The sequence below is a fragment of the Lissotriton helveticus genome, chromosome 4_2 (assembly GCF_964261635.1).
Source record: "Lissotriton helveticus chromosome 4_2, aLisHel1.1, whole genome shotgun sequence".
Classification (NCBI taxonomy): Eukaryota; Metazoa; Chordata; class Amphibia; order Caudata; family Salamandridae; genus Lissotriton; species Lissotriton helveticus.
Genome location: NC_136064.1, coordinates 138,007,757 through 138,028,423, shown reverse-complemented (window position 1 = coordinate 138,028,423; position 20,667 = coordinate 138,007,757). Strand labels below are relative to the sequence as shown.

The 20,667-nt window shown below is 51.3% G+C and overlaps 1 protein-coding gene across 1 annotated transcript in view; it reads left to right on the top strand.

The window, feature by feature from the left end:
* The window catches only part of LOC144752267 (apolipoprotein L1-like), a 383,520-nt gene that overhangs the window by 215,028 nt on the left and 147,825 nt on the right, over window positions 1-20,667 (top strand). The window lies entirely within an intron of this gene.

Sequence of the window (20,667 nt, the reverse complement as noted above, 5' to 3'; positions counted from 1 at the left end):
GAGAAGGATACATCTATCGGCCAATGAGAAAAGACCAGTTGAAAATAAAAAGATGAACTTTAGGATAGACTTCTGGTAAAGGGAGGAAGATGCACAAATAGAAAAAAGAGACATGAATGTAAGTGAATGTTAAGAGAAACTCAGCAGAAAAGCAAGAAAAGCAAGAATCCTGGTGCCAGTAGCTCAGCAGAAAGGAAGAGTGAAATAAGAAGGGGAGAAGGGAAACATTGAAAGAAAGGAAAAAGATTTTCTTCACCCTTATGAATAAGACAATACAAATCCTTGCACTCCTGCATAAGGCTCTGTATATAAAAAATGGAGCTGAAACTTGAAACCTGAAGGTGTATTGTTTCTGCATCATCATATCTCCATCAGTCTTTTAGTGCAGCATTCATGGTGGTCCTTGTCATCTCCAGTGGTATCAACGTAAGAAACCAAGGCTTCCTCCAGGAGGGGATAGAATGTTGAAGCTTAGATAGTCACTGTACCAAAGCTAGTTGTGAGATTACTATATCCCAACGACTTCCAACAGACTCTATGGTATAGAACGAGCAATTTTCAAACACAATGTTAGAGGTATCACAATATATTACAAAAATGTATATAAGAAAAGTAGTTTACTTAAAAAGAACATGTATTCACATAAAACCATGTAAGTACCTCCCTAGGGGTTACAATCTAAATATTAATATATTAATGTCTCTGATTAGAGACATTCATTAAAAACAGTTGACACAGCGTTTCGGTGTACAGTAGATAGTATTCACCTTCATCAGGACCAAACCATTTCTTTATTTTAAATCTTAGCAATATATTGATCGGAATTATGTTTGTTCAATTTGATCATTCCTGGGGTGTTCACTATGGCCCCTTGCCGATAAATAGATCCCTCGATTCGATAGTTATGTTGCACCTCTTTATTTTTTGATTTTAGTTATATGTTGGGATCACCTTCTGTAATGTTAAGGTGTGGCACAAGACGAAATGGTCTTAAGTAGGAGAGCCCTCGGTATCAGTTGTCTTTGTTTACCAGGTCCCTTATTTTCAATTTGGGCCTCAGGTACTGATATAACGGTCTCCCTGCTGCAGCGTATGATCCCGGAAGTGTCACTGTCTTGCTCTTCATGGGGGAAGAAATGAGTGTCTGTGGGGATCAATCATGATACAGAATCCCTCTCCAGAACCTCTGGTTCATTTAAATAAACATCCTCATGAAGGAAAGGAAATGGCGAAGCATTTCAAATCCCAGTCGAAGTTAAGGGGTTTTCATCAGGGCAGGGACACAGTGTAATCTGTTTTTAATAAAGGGGAAATCATTCAGTATTGTGAATCCCTTCTCTCTACCTTAATGTTACCTATTTATGTGGATTAGTTGCCCCTGAAATTTGACAATCGGTCTTCCTAACTTCATAGTGGTTTCTCTTCAACATGCCTTTGGGAATTATATTGAATCTGAAAACACGAACAAAGATTTTATGTGGTTAATAATGACAGACCAAAATGATTGAGGCTTTTGAGAACAAGAAATTTTAAAAAATTACGTACTTTTTAAAGGAATGTTAGTCTGTTCAAGTTTAAAAGAAAATGAGTGAACCTCCTTGTTTTGCTGGGTACTTCTTGAAGTGTGAATTCCCTGTTCGTTCAACTTACGGGTTTGTTTTGAAAACTTATATCTGTAAGAGTAATGGAGCAACAATGTTCCACGCGCCTTGCCGTAGTCAGTTCTAGCAGGTTTAATCAAAGTGCAACACAGCGGGCCCTGAAGACTTACTTCGCTTGATCGCACTTATTCCTGATTTCAAGAGCTGATCTCTGCAGTCACGGACTCGTTCAGCGTATCGAGTCTGTAAAGGAAAACAGGCAAACGTTTATCGACTGAAAAAACAGATGTTATCAAAAGCTATTTTAACACTCACATAGTTATCGCCTGGCTCGTTAACAGCCTCGAGGTGTGAGGCGGACGAGCGGGACTGGGGGAGCGTTGCGGGCGGTCCGGGGCGTTGTGCGGCTCACGCGGTGAGGGGTCCGTCAGGCCTGCGAGGCGTACTGCTTCCGTACGCTTGGATGTTCGCGGCCTACCTTTGAGTCGACTGGGGCTGTGAGGCAAAGGCGGGGCTGGCGCGGCACAGGGTTCTCAGTATGCAGTGTACCGAGAGGCCTATAGCGTGCGGCGTGGCCCAGCGGGTTTACAAGCTGCGGCAGCGGGTTTACACGCTGCGGAGCGGGCAGCGGCATACGTCTCGAAGGTACGCATCATCCGAGGTTGAGGCAGCAGTTGGTGGGAATTCCAGCGGGAGGGGTGAGGGGCGCCCAGCGTACTCCAGTTGCAGGCGAGGTGACAGGGGAGCTGGCGGCCCGGCACAGCTTAGAGAGAGCAGCTCGAACTCGAGCGGTGCTCTCAGTAGGCAGGGGCGGCCAGCCTCCGGGGTGTCACAGCCCTAGGAGGGGGCGAGGGCATCAGAGATCACGGCTCCGGTGAGGGAAGAAAACACAACAGCTCAGCAGCAGACGGGCAAAGGCAGGATGAGCCCAATGGTCCCGGGGCTCAGGTCTGGGGGCAAGCTAAGGTCCATTTCAGAGTTCTGCACAAGTTGAAATAAAAAGTCTTTCTTTAGTCTTTGTCTTCTCTCCTTCTTGCAGCAAGGCACCCAACACAGGCCAGTCTCTCAGGCTAGAGACAGTAGTCCTCCTTGTAGTTTGTCCTAGGTCCTCCTCTTCGGGCAGCGTTTCTTCATGGCGAAAACAGGATCTCCTTTTTTAGGAGCAGGGCTCCTCTTTTTATACACAGGTTCTTTTGTTCTGGCAGGCCAGGGGTCCTGAGCCTTGTTCAGCCCAGTTTTGGAGCACTTTGTTGTGGTGACTCTGGCTTCTTCTTTCAGTGAGCAGGGCAGACACATCAGACGCTCCGCAGGAGGTGGAGCCAGCATTGTGGTGGCAGAGCACAGCCCTATTCAGAGTCAAGGGGCACTCCTCCCACCTATCCTGGGGGTAATCCCTCTATTCACAACCTGGCAGCCCAGACTGTCTCCTGGAATCCCCCAGCCCTGTCACTCACAGAAACCAGACAGCAGATACTCATCCTAGCAGAGGCAGGCTGAAATGGTCAGGCAAGCAAATGCTAACTTTCTAAAACTAGTATTTGCAAACACAGGATATTAAAATAAACTTTACTAAAATAAGTATTTTAATATTCTAAGTTCAGGCTTACTAAACTTGACTTTCTACCATGTTCTCTGGGCCTGCTGGGATTATAGGGTGTAATAATTCCACAGCCCATTCTGGCCTATGAGAACAGGTAACCTTACAATAGTGAAAAACGAAAATGGCTGTAATTCACTATTAGGACATGCCACACACATCAGGGCTTGTCCTACCTTATGCTTACAATGCACCCTGCCCTTGGGCCTACCATAGGGGCTACTAATATTAAGTAAAGGGAAGGTTTCGGGACTGGCAAGTAGGTGCACTTGCTCAGTCAGCGTGACAGTACCAGAATGCACGCAGGTTCTGCAATGGCAGACCTTAGACGCATTTTGCCAGGCCACTTCTGTGGGTGGCACAACCAGTGCTGCAAGCCCACCAGCAGCATTTGTATTTACAAGGCCTGGCACTCCTGGTGCACTTTACTGGGGACTGATAGTAAACCAAATAAGTCAATCATGGAAGTCAATTACATGTACACTTTTCATAGGGAGCACTTGCACTGTGGCACTGATTGGCAGTGGCACAGTGCCCTGAGCAGCTAACACCCACAAAACATCTGAGGCACATCAGCAAAAAGTGTAAGGGAGACTCACGCCAAGGTGCCAGGTCTAACAGTTCCGCTTTTTTATTTCAGAAACAGGAAGTGAGTCGTTTTGGTGATGTGTGTGAAATGTAGTTTTGAAGAATTTTCATATAAAACGTAGTTCATTTGTTGGGTTGCGCAATATGTTATATGATCATTTCTATTCATGCTAGTTCCGTTGCGGTCTGTGTTGGGAGTAATGGCTCAAATGCTAATTGGTGACGATTGAATTCTGACCTTTTTTTTAGACCTTTCAAGATGCAATTACATTTTAAGATTAAGTACGCCTCTTTTTTCAACAATTAAGTTTCTACATTACCACCACGTGGCGGGTTGTTTTAGTACTGTTAATACAGTCCACACAAAATCTTTTTTCAGAGAGTTTTTTCTCTACAAAGTGTGACACCATCGGTGCTGTTAATATCTGTTTTTTAATTCGAGATCTGTGTTGTACAACCCTTTGAATTATTTGTTGATTCTTCTTCCCAATATAGACATTGGGGCACTTGCAGAGAATTGCATAGACTGTATTTTTGGTTTTGCAGTTTGTGAACTCCTTGTAAATCCATTTTGTTGAACTGTGTTATCGCACACCAATCAGTTGCCACATTTATGATGACTCTCAATGGGTTTCATGTTCCATTGTGTCTTTAAATATTTTTTCTTTGTATTTGCTCAGATGATTCTTTGACCTTTTTCTTTTTCATTGCAAACAGTGGTCATTCCATTGGGCATTCCAGCTGTGTAAGGAGATGCCACTCATCTGTTGAAATGTATTAGTATGTAGACAAAATGTAGACACACAAACCAACTTCTCTTGAGTTTTCTTATTCTTTTTTGCAAAGCAGTTCTTCTTGTGGTGTGTACCATGCCCTCTTGGTCGCATGTTTGAGCATCTTTTTGGGATACCCTCTCTGTTTGAGTTGGTCACAAAAAACTTCTGCATGTATCATAAAATCTTCCTTTCGTGCACAGTTCCTTTGGATCCATCATAGTTGGCCGTAAGGGAGATTATCCCTTAAACTCCTTGAATGGAAGCTTTGTTAGTGAAGAATTATGTTCCTAACAGTCGGTTTGTGATGTAGGGTAGTCGTCAATTTCTGATCATATGGAATTACTTCCACATTAAGGAAAGTCATGGAAGTCTTACTTCTGGTAATACTAAATTTAATATCACAGTATCTTGTATTAAGGCATCCATAGAAATGTTGAGTGTTTCTCTGTACCCTTCCAAAGGCACCAGACATTATCTATGTACCGGTACCATTGTAGGATATTTTCACTGTATGGATTGTGGTGTAAGAAAGTGACTGTCTATACTGGACCAAAGTAAGGTACAGTGTGTATAGAGGCCAGTCCCCAGAGGTTTGGCAGAGGTTAAAGTTAGATATAACCTTACGCTCTAAAGTGGTAGCTTGGTCGAGCAGTAAGGCAGTATCAAAGCATTTGTTGTACACAGTCAGCAAATGGTTTCACACACTCAAGAACTGAGCTCTAGGCCAATTGTTGTGTATATACAAATATATAGTTACTTTATTTTAGAACCACAATAGGTATCATAAATACTTTCTCAGAATGAGATGTTGCAATTGAATACTTTGAAATAGCAGTTGACTTTTGAATGCAATAGATACAGTTGTTGCAATATGCAACACAAGTTAAACACAAAATAACATTCAGCTCAATGGGAAGTTTTAAGTAAATGCAATAAAATCACTTTACGAATGATTTTCTTACTCAGGGCCGGATCCTGGATTCAGCTTTGTGTATTTCCTGTAAACAGCTGAAAGAAATCTTTTTTGTTACACAGGCAATTATTATTATTTTTTTTTTACACAGGAGATTTTTAAGGAATTTTTGTAAGTTTTGAAAATCGACAGAAGAAATTCTGGCAAAAACCAGGCAATGTATTCCTATGGAGGAAAATTGGGTTAACAGTAAATCACGGTTATAATTACTTTTCAGGTTCAGTGCTGAGCTCAAATATCCAGCACTGGGATCTCACCTGATCACAGGTGAGTAATTTCATTTTTGATGTTCGGACAATTTTTAAGGAATATTTTAAAATTGCAAAATTCGACACAGAAGAAATTCTTAGTGAAACCCAGCCAATGTTATCCTATGGAGAAAATCAAGTTATCTGTCTTTGGGTAAGTACTCAGCTGGCAGAGTTAAGGTTCTGGGGGTAGACTCAGGGGTCCCCCAGGGTCAGGTAAGTACAGTGGTTACACCCTCAGTGGCACAGAGGCAGCCGGGTGCAGAGTGAGAAGGCCCAATGTTATCCTATGTAGGATAGGGGGCCTTCGGTTGGTGGCTGCTAGCAGGCAGACCACGCGGCAGACCACGCAGCTGTGGTAGCTGAGCTCTGGGGCACTTACTCAGGGCAAGTGAGGAAGTAGGATAGATATTGTACTCCCAGTGGCACTCGCGTGGCTGGGTGCAGGGTGCTATTGGGCCGACGGGCGCCCAATGTATTTCCATGAGAACGCTGGATGTTGAACAAAGACTGCAGGCTCGGGGACGGAGATTCTTCAGGTGCTACCACCACTTCGAGAGGTAAGTTGGGAAACTGTAGGTTAGGTACCCACCCAGGAGTTGGATACATGGGGTGCTGGGTACAGGGGTGTCTTTGGGTGTCGGGAAATCTTACCCTCAGCTGGTCGCGGTTGGAGAGGTCCCTTGTTGTGAGGCTGCAGGCGTCATCAGGAACATTGAAGAGGGTCCTTGGGCACTAGATTCAAGGTCACACTCGCCGGGGGGATGTCCTCATGGTCTTTGTTCACTCAGGCCGGGCTCGGCGGGTGCAGAGCCTGCTGGATTCACGGTTCTTGGTTGGCACTAGGGGTTGTTGCTGTTTGAGCAGAACCACTGCTCATAGGAGTCCCAGTCTTTAGATGAGCAAGGCAGGCAGGTCCTCCGGGGATTTTGAGGTTGTTGACCACAGGAGACGCCAGAGTTTAGCAGGAGCAGGTTCAAGGATCAACATGCCTGTAGGGCTGTGGCCAAGTCAGTTGTTGTTGTCCTCTTGTTAGTTTGGTGCACAGCAGGCCTTCTTTCTTCTTGTTCTTTGTCTTGTTTTAAAATCTGGATCTGAGGAAAGAAGGCTCAAGGTGCCCCTAAATATTAAATTTAGGGGTGTTGCAGGTAGGGCAAGGGCAGGGACCAATAGGTCCCTGTCCAGGGGTGATTCTACCCCCTATCCTGTACCTTAGGGTGACAGGAGCCTGTCTCTGATTGGGTAGGGCTCCCCATCCTCAAGATGGTGGGAGCCCAGAGTTATGCTTCACCTCGCCTCTCCCACCTGAGGGGTGGGGTTGGCAGAGGCTGGCACACCCCCTGTCCTCACTTAGCTTTTGCCGCCTGTCTTCCCATCAGAGTGGTGGTCAGAACTGGTGGGGGCCAGTTGCTGAGTACAGCAAGTGGCCTGTGGAAGCTCACAAAAGGCGGCATGCCTTTTTAGCTTCCCCTGCCCAACCTGGGGGAGGAGGCTTGGCACCTCGTCCTAGTGCATTGTTTCAGGCCCTGAGAGTGGCAAGCTCTCGACCCAGGGGTCCAGAAACATGTCTGGTGGGGGCAGCCTCGGTAGCCACACAGCCAGGAAACTGGGAGTTGGTTAGGTTTCAGGGGCCATCTCTAAGATTTTACATTAAATCCCACACTGGCATCAGTGTGAGTTTAATGTGCTGAGAAGTTTGATACCAAAGTTCTCAGTCTTAAGTGTAGCCATTATGATGCTGTGGAGTTCATAATGACAACCTCCCAGCACCATATACTCTTAAAGGCATCTCTGCACTTACAGTGCCCAGGAATGGCCCTGAGTACTGTAGGAGCTCAGGGCTCATGCACCTGTGCCCACACCACTGGCATAGTACACCCAGCTAGAGGGGTGACTGAGGTATGCCAAGGCAGTGTGTTTGTGGACTTGGCACACAGGGATGTGTGCCATGTCGACTCTCTGTTTAGTTCTGCACCAAGACACTCAGCCTGCAAAGACAGTGTGTGGGTGTTAGTGTACAGGGCATCTAAGTGCTGTAGCCCTCTGAGAGGTCTGTGGTCAGTTTGAACCAGGAAGTGAGTTCCAAACAAGTAGGGCCTCACCTTCTTCAGGGACAAAATCACAGCAAAGGCCTCCCTCTCAATGGCACTCCAACGCTGCTCTCTGGGTAGAAACCTCCCACTTATAAAAGCAACAGGTTGGTCTTGGGCTTCATCATTGGTAAGGGTGGCACAATAAGTGCTGCAGCCCTTAGGGGCCTTCTCTGGTCACAGTGCCCTGGGTACCTAGGGTACCACTTACCAGGGGCTGACCGGTGGCCAGAGATGCCAATTGGGTTTAGGCTCCAATGCAGTTTATAGGGAAGGAACACAGGCCCTGGGTACCTGATTGGCAGGAACCCAGGGCACATTCAGTCAAAGTACATCAGCAATTTAACAAAAAGTGGGGGCATACCATGCAAGAAAGATGGCACATTCTCACATGTGGTTAATGATGAACTTGTCCATGAATAGGGCCATAAACAGCACGGCCATTTCTGGGCGAAGGGACATCCCATTGCGGTCCCTATGGTCTGCCTGCACAATGTTTCCTCAAACTTGAAATAGTTTTTCTCCAAAGCTATTCCAGCTAAATCCAACATTAACTCTGTGGAGACTCTGTGGTGCTTATGTTGTATTTCCATGAAGTATTTGATTGTTTCAAGCGCTTCTTTCTGCGGAATCTTAGTATATAATGAGACTACGTCAAGTGAAACCATCCAATGTTGGTGAGTATCAAACAATTGACCTTCAATTTTGTTAATGAAGTCTGTTGTGTCTCTTAAGTACAATGGTACTTGATCCATCAAAGGTTTCAGGTAGACATCTACGTACTTGGCATTAGGTTCCAGCACTGAGTCGCGGCCGGAGACAATTTGTCTTCCAGGAGGTTGTGTTTGAACTCTTAGGAATTTTAGGGAGAAAGTAGATGACTGGAATCTTTGGGTATGTTATATTAAGGAACTCAAATTCCTTAGGACCTAAAATTCCTTGTTCCAATCCCCATTTGAGTTTGTTGTTAATTTCTCCTTGTATTTGACTTGTAGGGTCTTCCTTAATTTGTCGGTACCATTCTTTGTTTAGAATTTGGCTTTTTGCTTCATCCAAACACATCTCTTAGACCATAAGACTAGGGCCACGCCTTTGTCTGTGGGCTTTATGATTATTGAGTCATCTTTCTGCAGATCTCATATGGGTTCTTCTTGTTCTCTGGTGATGTTTCTTTTGGTAAATGGTTTACTATTTTCCAATTGAGTAATAGAGGACAAAACTGCCTGTTCAAAAGCTAATATTTATTTTGAAATACTGTGTGCTGGAGGATTGAAATTAGATTGTTTTGTTAGTCCAGAGCGTTCAGTTTTACCACGATTCTCTTTTCCATGGAGATATGCTTTAAGTCGAATCTTGCGGAAGAATTCCCAAGCTTCTAATTTCAAATTGGCATAGTCTGTGTTTGTAGTTGGAACAAATTTGACGCCCAATTCTCAAACTGACTCTTCTACCTTGGACAGTTGTTTGGATGACAAGTACACTATTGAGGTTTTTGTTACATTTTGTAAAAGTTTCTTCTGGGCCCCGTTTCCCATGGCTGTGGTTGCTTGAACCTTACTTGGTTTCTTTGGTCGCCTTTCTCTAAATAAGAATGTTGTCTTTTTGAGGGGCATTCTCTTCGATCCGAGTCACCTTTTGAATCTGATAATGAGGATTCTGAAAACATGAGGAATCTATTCTTGGATCTGCCTTGGTACTGAGATAGTGCTCTACGTGAATCCTCTTGTGTGTAGTAGTCATCCTTAAGCTAAGGGTAGACTGTCTCAATGCTGAAGAATTTTGGATCTTTTTCAAACTTGGTAGTTTTGAAGTTTATGGTGTTATCTTTGATGGTCTGGATCTCCTTATTGATTTTTTAATTCATGTTTCTCCCTTTTCCTTTGTCACAAGTGTTTATTTAATGAATACGTATACCTCTAATTTGTATTCAACAGTGTATCTTTAAAAGTCTCCGACACAATTTAAAAGTGTTTTCTGAATATGTTAATCATGGTGAAATGTTTAAGCCAGGTCCAAGGGCTATATGTATTGGCCTTTAGTCTGCTGAAATAAATAGCAGCATGTTGAAAATGGTAGCCAGGTTCCCTTGTTTCTTTAAACCCCACACAGTATCAGCGGTGCCCCTATCACGATAGGGGTGCTTTTGTTGACAATGAAGGCCGCTGCTGCAGGGCCTGCTCACATGGGAAATGACCCTGCATAACTAAGTCCAAAAGTCTGCTGTAATACACCAGGGGCTTGTGTCCCGGGGGCACTTTTGTGTTAGGACGTCCGTCATGACTCATCCATCTCTGTGGCTGAATAGAAAGAACTCCTTCATATAGTTGGGCGTTCTTAAAACGGGAGAGTATGGTATTTTGGGCTTCAGCTTGTCACACGTTTCCTGCATATCGGGTGTCCTTGCAAGCTCCTCATGGCCTGTTTTGGCCTTCTTCATGGCCCGAGCAAGGGGACACTGAGTGTGCTATAGTCAAAGACGCATTGTCATACATAGTTGCACAGGCCTAAACAGTTCTGCATACCTCTTTTTGGTTTGGTGGTGATATAGCCCTGATAGCCTGCGCATTTCCAACCAAGATGTCATCAGCGTATTGTATGAGGAGCTGCTTGAAAGGAAGTTGGTGAGATCCTTCCTCAGTATTCGGTTAGAGATACTGCGGGATTTGCGGTACCCTTATGGCAGTCTCCAGTACAGCAGCTGACCCTCTACAGATGGTGACGCAGTAAGCTACTGGATGTTGAGGTGCAGCAGGATGCTGAAGAACTCGCTTTTTTATATCTATCACAGAGAAGTAGCGAGCATCTGCCGGTATGCTAGTTAATAGAGTTAGTGGAGTGGTGTGGCTCACTGGTTAGAGGCGGCAGACCCGGGAGCAGAGGACGGCCCGGGACCAGAGTTCAATTTCCGATGCGGCAGGGTCTTGGACCAGGGTCAACGGACTCGATAATTCTCGCCTCGGTGCCTACTCTAACCAGGGATCACACTCGGCAACTCTGGGCATTAGCTTGCCTCATCTCCACAACGGCCCCCTACAGACGCCGGGGATGCCTGGTTTCACCTTGGAGATACCCAGTAGGGACCATCTCACAGGGAAAGCCAGGACGGGTTCCCCAGCGGTCTACAGCGCAGATGTACTCCTTGGGTGTCGATTCTAGCACTTTAGAAACCCGCAATTAATTAAATAATTAATTAATATGGGTCCACTACCACTGGGAACTCTGGTTTCACAATGTTATCGAGGGGACGCAGGTCTTGAACCAGGCGCCAAGTCCCCTCTTGCTTTTTTTAACCAGAAAGATCAGAGAATTAAAGGGGGAGACTCCTATGTGGAAGACTCCTTGATTCACTGGCACCCGGATCACGGGTGCCATGCCTTCATCTGCACTCCTTGGTGAACTGGTATTGGCACACCTGCCACGGGATGTGTCCATAAGATAATGTTATTCGTTTTGGGTACGCAGTGTTGATGAGCCCTACATCGTAAGGCCCCTTGGTCCACAGTCATTGTGGCACTGTGGTCACATCTTGCTTCAGCCATGTTGTGAGCACCGCTAGGTGCAACGGGGACTCACTCCATACCTCTACCCTAAATTGGGATTAGCGAAGATAAACCGTGTGCCCCTGGGCATTCGCCAAACAAGTGGTCATCAGTTAGCTACTGTACACTGAGGCCAGGCGAGGTGTTGATGACACAAGCCCACATTACAACCCGCTTGGTCTGTTTCCAGTAGGACACTGTACCTGGGCCATATTTCAATAGCCTCCAAGCAGAGCAGGGCTTTCCCTGATGCTTCCACATCATGGTGACCTCACCAACGGAACATACATTTGTGTGGCAGATTCTGTACCAGCAGCATCAGTGTGTTGGCAATGAGGATGATGACGGCCTTGGTAAAGGTCAGCAAATTGGTGGGTGTTGCCCTCGCCTGTCCAGCTGAGGACTGAGTCTGTGAGCGGTAACCTCAGGGGTTGAGCATGTAATTGCCCCGTCCTCTGAGAATAAATGGTCATGTTTAATTTGGCCATTAAGTTTCTACCTAGGAGATTAGTCAGTGATAAGGGGTGATACAGTAGCTGCCCTTTTACTCTGTTAGCTCCCTCTTCGAACTGTTGGGATTTTGTGAAGGGAAACCTCAAAACCGCGACAGAGAATCCCTGTGTATCCATGGAGTCCCTGGACAGGGGCACAATCATTTCCTTTAAACAGGAGTGTGTTGCCCATGTGTCAATTTAGAAGCTGTAGGGTGTGTTATTTATTAATATCGTCAGGATGGGACCCTTATCGGATCGTCGGTGATTCATAATACAGGGCATGTGGGAGTGGTGGTGTGGTTTTCGCCCAATGGGCACAGAGTCGGTCTGCATTTGCCCGGTTGTTTACTTAATGTTGTTAAAGAAGGAGGGGAGGTGGATTGGTCCTGGCTTGTGGGGGTCTCTGTACAACTTCCTCGACCCTTGTGACTACATGCAGGATCCGGGTTGAACCTCTGTGGCAGTGCCCCCATTGCTACCGTCGCCTTCTGTGCCACTGCGGCTACAGCTGTTCTGACCTGGGCCTCCTTCTCCCTAAGTGGAGTCTCTACATTGGCATCCAAGGCCCATTCCTCTCCCTTGCTACTCTTATTTCCCTTCCTTTATCTACTTGCCTCTTTTCCCATAATACGAGGCATTGCTGCATGCAGGGGAATTCCCAGTTGGGATTTCCTCTCTCATATCTGATGCAATCTTCTGCCATATGTTATGTGTGCATATATCATGGCGTACATTGACATCGCATTCACTGATATTAACATAGCTACACACTTACATATTTATACCCTAACATGAATGCAGAATTATGTCTTTTGGTTATTAGAAATAGGGCCGGCTCTAGGGCCCTGTGACCAGTGCTGACTTTGGGTGGGGTTGTTGTGTTTGCAAATAAATAATGGTTTTAGAAGAACTTCCTGCGGGGTTCCTGGCCTCTAGCAATTTTCAGGCAACAATAAAAATGTTGAGCTAACTCCTGTGATTAATGTTTTTCCTCGAAAGAGATAGATCAGAGCTTCGTCTAGTGGAGGTTTTGACTCATTATAAGGTAGTGCAGAGGGTCAATGTGATGCAGTTCCATAGTGCATACAACGTAGATAGGTCAGTGCGTTACTGCTTCTGTCAGAGGAGTCCTTCTGTTACTTGCAGTGATAAGTTAAATTCCTAGTGTTAGACCTGTCAGCCCTAGGGTGGTCTTTCCCTGTGTTTTTTTTGCCCTTGCCTCATTTTTCCCACCTTCTTTTTGTTGGCCCTTAAGTCTTCGGGCACCTTTTTATGGCTAATCCATGTTAGGGTGCAGGTGCTCTCTACTTCCAACATGGCTGCCACTGGCTCCTGCTACTGCAGCGTGGTCTTTTAGTGTAGCACCCTAGCTGCCAGGAGCTGTATACAATGTTGCAATGCCAGCCACCCATCCCCTGTCCATAGGTAGAGTGGGGAAGCTCCTGGAACCTTCCAGAAGAAAGGCGGGGTTGATTTTTGCTGCCTTAGAGAGTGGTCACCTGACCTGGGCATACTTAAGCAAGGGAGGGAACTTTTTTTAGTCAGTTGGGGCATCACTGACCTGGGGAACCCACGCTGGAGTTTTAGGCGGGAGGGCCTAGTTAGGAACCTATGCTACTGGGAGTGACAGGATCTAGGTGCTGCCTCCTAAGCTGGGTGAGGTGTCCTAGACTAGCGCCCTGATCTGGCCCAGTGGTAGGGAACCCCAGGGTCCATCTGCAGTGACTGAGAAACTCATTCAGCCTCCAACTCAACCCCCCCCCCTCTTCAACTTCAAGAAACCAACATCTAAGGGCGCAGAACCATCCAAGCGCCAAGAAGACTGCTTTTTTTTTGATCAGAGACTGCTGGGGGATCGACCAGGTACTGGACTGTGCTGCCCTGCGCACTCCCCGCCTTCATCTGGGCCTCTCTGGCCTTCCCTGTCTCCCCCCCCTTGACTTAACTGTGGGCAGTCACTGCTGAACTGTGTGAGAAACGCTGTATTTAAGACTGAATGACCTGCCAGGAATAACGAGATTGCCCTCCCTCCTGCCGGCCCGATCTGCTGACTGGCTGGGTACCTAGCACTGTATTCAGTCCCCCCCCGTCACCCCCCCCGCCCAGCGCTGTGACAGAAATTGCTGAAATTGCCCCTCAGGCCCTGCCCGTGACCAGAGCTGGGAAGCCCCCTAAGCGCTGCTCTGAATCGGCGCTAGCGCTGTACCTTGGCGCCTTGAGGCACCTGAGGCGATTTTACCACCGCGGCGTCAGCGGCGCCCACGCGATGCCTCAGAGGTGCTGCTGGCCTGTCCTGTGGCCGTCTGCCCCCGCGCTGTGTCCGTCTGCCCCCGCGCTGTGTCCAGTGCCGACGTTGACCCCCCCTCGGCGGCCCCCGGTGCCAGGAGAGGGCCGCCGCATCAAGATCGTCCGGCCGGGTTAGGCCTGAAGCCTGCCTGGGCCCTCGTCGCGGGAGTGCCGCCGCGTCCCGGCCGCGCCCCCACCCAAGCCTCGCAGCCATTGGTGGACCCCGCCGAGCCCCGTGAAGAAGGCCCAGCACCCTGAGCTGGTTGCGACTCCTCGCGGAGGGAGTCAGGAGCTTCAGGAGCCCCTCAGCCTTGCCCCGTGGTGTGTGTTCTTGTCCCCGGCGGCGGTGCGCTGAGACAGCGCCTTGCACCGCTCCGGGTAGCGGTAAGCCACGTGACCGGCAGATGCTTCCCCCGCCGATCCCCGGACATCGCAAGGGCCCCGGAGGGCCGAAGTACTGAGGTAACCAACTGGGGAGGCAGGCGAAAGGCCGGTTTTAGGCCCTGAGTTCGCCCCTCCCCTGGGGAGCATGGTGACTGGGCCCCGTTGGCCTCAAGGAGTCCTAAGTAGTCGCAAGGCCTGAGATAGGCGTGAGTTGTGCTGGGGGCCAAATACTGTACATGCCTGAAGAGCAGGCCTGTTAGACGGGGACCTGGAGGGTCGGCCGAGCACAAGGGGAGAGGCCTCCGGTGAGGGCCGTCTCCAGCGAGCGTACAGACAAGTAACTTCCCCCCCACAGATGGACACCACACGAAGATCAGCTTAACACCTTTTATAGGCAATTCTTTGAGTAAGGTGGTACGATACAAGGAGATCAGGACACGATGATCCTCTCAATTCTAGTCTCTATTGGGGGAAGGGGGTAGCGGGACAGTCTTGGTACCTACAGGTACTGAGGTGAAACGGTGGTAGCTCACAATCCTCGAGCTCGGCGTTCGGACGGGTCAGACCGCGGCAGCGCCAGCAGGTCCCGAAGAGGTCGTAGGTGGCAACGGGCCGCGGCAGCGCCAGCAGGTCCCGAAGAGATCGTAGGTGGCAACGGGCCGCGGCAGCGCCAGCAGGTCCCGAAGAGATCGTAGGTGGCAACGGGCCGCGGCAGCGCCAGCAGGTCCCAACGAGGATGGAAGTTACAACGGGCCGCGGCAGCGCCAGCAAGTCCCACGAGGATGAACGGTGCAGAAGGCCGCGGCAGCGCCAGCAGGCAGGACGATAGTTCACAAGGCAGGGCTGCGGCAGCGCCAGCAGTCCGTCAAGGATGAGTTCTTCTCGGTGTCTCTCGACTCCAGGATACAACTGCCTTCCTGCTCTGGGGCTGCCTCAGTTATAGGTCTGGCGCCCTTTGATGTCCGGACCCTCGCACTGGGAGGTCGGGAGGTCCGGGATGAGGGAGTCCAGACACCAGCAGGGGGGTGGAGCCAGCACCCGGGGAGGCTGGGGGCGATCGGCACCTGGCGGGGGAGAGCCATCAACACTTCTTTCTCCCATTAACCTGCCAAGTGGTCCGTTCCCCTCCTGGATGGATGGTGGTGCCGGGATGTCGGGGCCCGGCCAGGCCCAGGGTTGGGGTCGAGCCGAGGCCACGCGGCCGCGTGGTGCAGTGTCCAAGATGGCGGCTGGGCCGGGCAATGGGGTTGACGGGGGCCTGGGCCCGTGGCACAGAGATATCCGGGAGCAGGCGTCCCGGAGGGGGACGGGTTGCGGGTTGTTTCTGCGGGTAGCACCCGGAGAGCCGATGTCTGGGCCCTGTCATGCGGGGAGGGAGCGAGCCCTTCATGGGGCCTGTCCAACATGCGTCCCCCCCAGCTGAAGGCGGGGAGAGTCACCCACCCTCTTGGGGACTCTCCTCGTCGAGGCGGAAAAAGCGGGACAGGCCGTCCGCGTTGGCGTGGTCTTGGCCAGGGCGATGCTCCACAGTGAAGTCCATCCCCTGCAGGGAGATGGACCATCGCAATAGTTTGGGGTTCTCTCCCCGCATTTGCATTAACCATTGCAGGGGCCGATGATCTGTTTGTACCCGGAAGTGGGTTCCGAAGAGGTAAGGCGGAGCTTCTTGAGGGCCCATACTACTGCGAAGGCCTCTCGCTCAATGGTGCTCCAGCGCTGTTCTCGGGGCAGGAGGCGTCTGCTGAGGAAGGCCACTGGTTGGTCGACTCCCTCGGGGTTCAGTTGGGAGAGGACGGCCCCGATGCCATGGTCTGAGGCATCCGTCTGGACGATGAACTCACGGCTGTAGTCGGGGGCCTGGAGCACAGGAGCGGTGCACATGGCGGCTTTCAGCCTCTCGAAGGCCGCTTGACAGTCGGGAGTCCAGTTGACGGTTTTTGGGTTGGTCTTGGATGTGAGTTCCGTGAGGGGCCGAACAATGCTGCCATAGTCCTTCATGAACCGCCGATAGTATCCGGTGAGCCCCAAAAAGGCTCGGACCTCGGTTTGAGCTACGGGGGGCCGCCAGGACTGGATGGCAGCGATCTTGAGCTGGAGGGGGGCCACCAGACCGCTCCCCACTTGGTGTCCGAGGTAGGTCACGGACCCCTGGCCTATTTGGCACTTGCTGGCCTTGATTGTGAGGCCGGCCTGTTGGAGGGCCTGCAGGACCCCTCGGAGGTGGCGGAGGTGGTCTGACCAGTGGCGGCTATACACCGCGATGTCGTCCAGGTAGGCGGCGCTGAACTCCTCGAGGCCCGCCAATACCTGGTTCACAAGTCGTTGAAACGTGGCTGGAGCGTTTTTCATGCCGAAGGGCATCACTCTGAAATGGTAGTGTCCATCCGGGGTGGAGAAAGCGGATCGTTCTTGTGCCCTGGGGGTGAGGCCGATCTGCCAGTAGCCCGCCGTCAGGTCAAAGATGCTTAGGTAGCGGGCCGCCCCCATGCGGTCAACTAACTCGTCGGCTCGGGGGATGGGGTGAGCGTCGGTTCGGGGGACAGCGTTCAGACCCCGATAGTCGACGCAGAACCGGAGCTCGGGTGTGGTGCCCGGGGCCGCAGCTTTGGGGACCAGTACAACCGGGCTGGCCCAGGGGCTGTCCGAGGGTTCGATGACTCAGAGGGCGAGCATCTTGGAGACTTCTTCTTGGATGCAGGTGCGTACCCGATCTGGTACTCGGTACGGCCGGTGTCGGATAGGAGGACTGTCGCCGGTGTCCACGTCGTGCAGGCACCAGGGGGTGACCCCGGGTGTGAGGGAGAATAGGCGTGCAAATTGCAGCAGGAGGGCCCGACAGTCTTGGCGCTGCTCCGGGGTCAGGGCCTCGGAGAGTTGGACCCCGTCCACTGAACCATCTTTTTCCCCGGTCCCCAGCAGGTCAGGGAGGGGCTCGGAGTCCTCTTCAGCTCCACTGTCTGTGGCCATCAGCAGGCTGAGCTCCGAGCGCACAAAGTGGGGTTTGAGTCTGTTGGCGTGGAGGACCCGGAGGGGGTTCCGGGGGGATTCCATGTCGATGAGGTAGGTGACGGAGCTCTTACGCTCGATCACCTTGAAGGGCCCCGTCCACTTGTCCTGTAAGGCACAGGGTTCGATGGGGGACATCACCCACACCTGCTGGCCAGGCTCGAATTCGATGGAGGAGGCATGTTGATCGTACCACTTCTTCATGTCCTCCTGACTGGCCTCAAGATTGGCTTTGGCGAGCTCTCTGAATCGCCGGGTCTGATTACGGAGGGTCAGGAGGTACTTGTAGACGTCTGGAGGGGTCTTCAGGGGGGCCATTTCCCACTCCTCCTTAACTTGGGAGAGGTGTGGCGCCGCGGCCAGGGCGACTGACGCTGGAATCTGGGGACCACGGTTCGATCCCCGGCTCCGGCGGCAGGTCAGCCCAGCACCATGTGACTCTGGGCAATAGCTCGCTTAATCTTCCCGACGGCCCCCAGCGCCTAGAGACCCTTACGGGTGATTGTGCGCTTTACAAATGTGGACTTTACTTTAACTAGGCTGAGAGGCCCGCGAACAGGGTGTCCGTACAGGAGTTCAAAGGGGCTGAAGCCGAGGGACTTCTGGGGGGCTTCTCGGTAGGCGAAGAGGAGGCACGGTAGTAGCACGTCCCACTGGTGGCGTAGGGGTTCTTCCAGCCCCATGATCATCCCCTTGAGAGTGCGGTTGAATCGCTCGACCAGTCCGTTTCCTTGCGGGTGATAGGGGGTTGTGAATCGGTAGGTGACTCCGCACTGTTGCCATAGGGATTTCATATATTTTGAAATAAAGTTTGTGCCCCTGTCACTGACGACCTCCCTGGGGAAGCCCACTCGAGAGAAGATCCCCATTAAGGCTCGCCCTACCACTGGTGCTGTTACAGTTCGAAGGGGAACCGCCTCAGGATAGCGGGTGGCGTGGTCCACCAGGACCAGGATGAAGCGATGCCCTTGTGCTGTTCGGGGGTCCAGGGGCCCCACAATGTCTATTCCCACCCTTTCGAACGGGGTGGTCACCACGGGGAATGGTTGCAGGGGGGCCTTGAGTTTGCGGCCGCTCTTCCCGCTGGCCTGGCAGGTCGGGCAGGACCGGCAGTGGTTGGAGACGTCATTTCTCATCCTAGGCCAGTAAAAGTTAGTCACCAGGCGGTTGTATGTTTTGTCTTGCCCCAAGTGTCCAGCCAGGGGGACATCATGGGCCAGGTTCAAAAGGAAGTCTCTGAAGCGGAGGGGCACCACCAGCACTCGACTGGTCCCCAGCTCCGCTACTCTTTGTTCGCTGTACAGCAGGTCATTGTCCCAATAGATCCAGTGGGCCCCTGCGGTGTCTCCTGCGCTCTGGGCGAGCGCTTGCTGTCGCAGTCCCTCGAGGGAGGGACAGGTCTTTTGCTCTTGCCGGAATTGTTCTTGGGTGGGCCCCCCTTCCTGACGCCACTGAGCCAGGTCCGGAAGGTCTTGGGGCTGAGCGGGCTCTTCTTGGGTCTGTTCCGGGGTGTCGGTAGGGATGGAGTCTCCCTCCGGAGCGATCGGGGGAGGAGGTGCTGGCCATGCGGGTTCTTCAGATCTAGGGATGGTGTCGGCGGCCATGGACCGGGTTGTTACGCACGCCCAGCCCGGGAGGCCTAACATCCCCAGGTGCTCTCTTCTTTCAACGGCTGCCCACGGGGAACTCTCGAGATAGTTCCCCAGGAGGCAGTCCACGGGGGCATCGTCGCGGACAGTCACTTTTAGCATCCCGGACACTCCTCCCCATTCGAAGGGGACGCAGGCCATCCGACACAGGCTCTCCGAATTGTCGGCCGATCGGATGGGGCAAAGAACATTTGGCAGCATTTGTTCTGGGGTCACCAGGTGACAACAGACGGCCGTCACACTGGCCCCTGTGTCACGCAGGGCTTCGGCCTTACGCCCATTTATGTTCACCCACTGGCTGTACTTCCTGGTGTTGGCTGGTAGGGGAGCCCGCGGGATCAGGTCTCTCCCCCCTAGGCAGGCCAGGGTCATGGCGGCAGGTTCCCACTCGGGCTGCTCCTGCTCGTAATCTTCAGGCTCCTCGGAGACTTGCTCTTCTCCTAGGGCGGCGGCAGCCACCTGGCGGGGCCCGGGGGTCTGGTTCTTTGGGCAGGTTGGGTCACTGGCATAGTGGCCGACTCGCTGGCATCGATGACACGTAATGTTGGCTCGGAACCCCGGGCGCATCGGGGGGTTGCCCCGGCCGGCCGGGGGCGGGGTGTAGTTCGCGGGAGCGGCCGGGACGGCGTCTCTGCCCCGGCCCGGGCCTCCTCCTCCTCCTCGGGGACGATGATGACCTTGGTTGGGTCTGTTCTGCTCATTGGGCCCACTTCGGGCCACTCGGGTGCTCTCCCATCGGTCAGCCTCGGCGGCGAGCTGCCGTGGGTCAGTCAATTTACTGTCGAGGAGGTGCTGCCTGAGCTCGACGAAGCAGTTGTTGGAGAGGTGCTCCCACACATAGAGGTTGAAGAGCTGTTCGTAGGTGGTTACGTTGCTACCCTTGATCCATCCCTCGAAAGCTCGGCTGAAATAGTTCACATATTCTATCCAGGTTGTACCCGGGATGCGGGTGCAGTTGCGGAACCTCTGGCGGTACATCTCGGACGTCAGCCCATATCGACTGAGGAGGGCGGCCTTCATGTGGTCATAGGACGTCATTTGATGGTCCGGAAGCTGCAGCAGGGCATCACGGCCTTCATTGACGAATCTCCCCCATAGACCGGCCCCCCAGTCACTTCGAGCGATCCGGTGGGCAGTCATGGCGATCTCGTACGCCTTGAACCACTGCTGTATGTCGTCGTTCCGGACATATTCCCGGACCACATCTTTGGGGATGTGGACCTTCTCTTCGGTAGTACCTGGGGGGCGCGGTTGCTCGGGCACCCCTAGGTCTTTGTTCTGTTTGCGCATCTCTATCTCCGCTAGCTTGCACTCGTGTTCGTATGTCAGTCTTTTTTCTCCGAGTTCTCTCTGTCTCTGCTTCTCCTCTCGCTCTTCTTGGAGCCGTAAGTGTTCTAAGTTCATCTTTTGTTCTGCCAGTTTCAATTCTCCGTCTA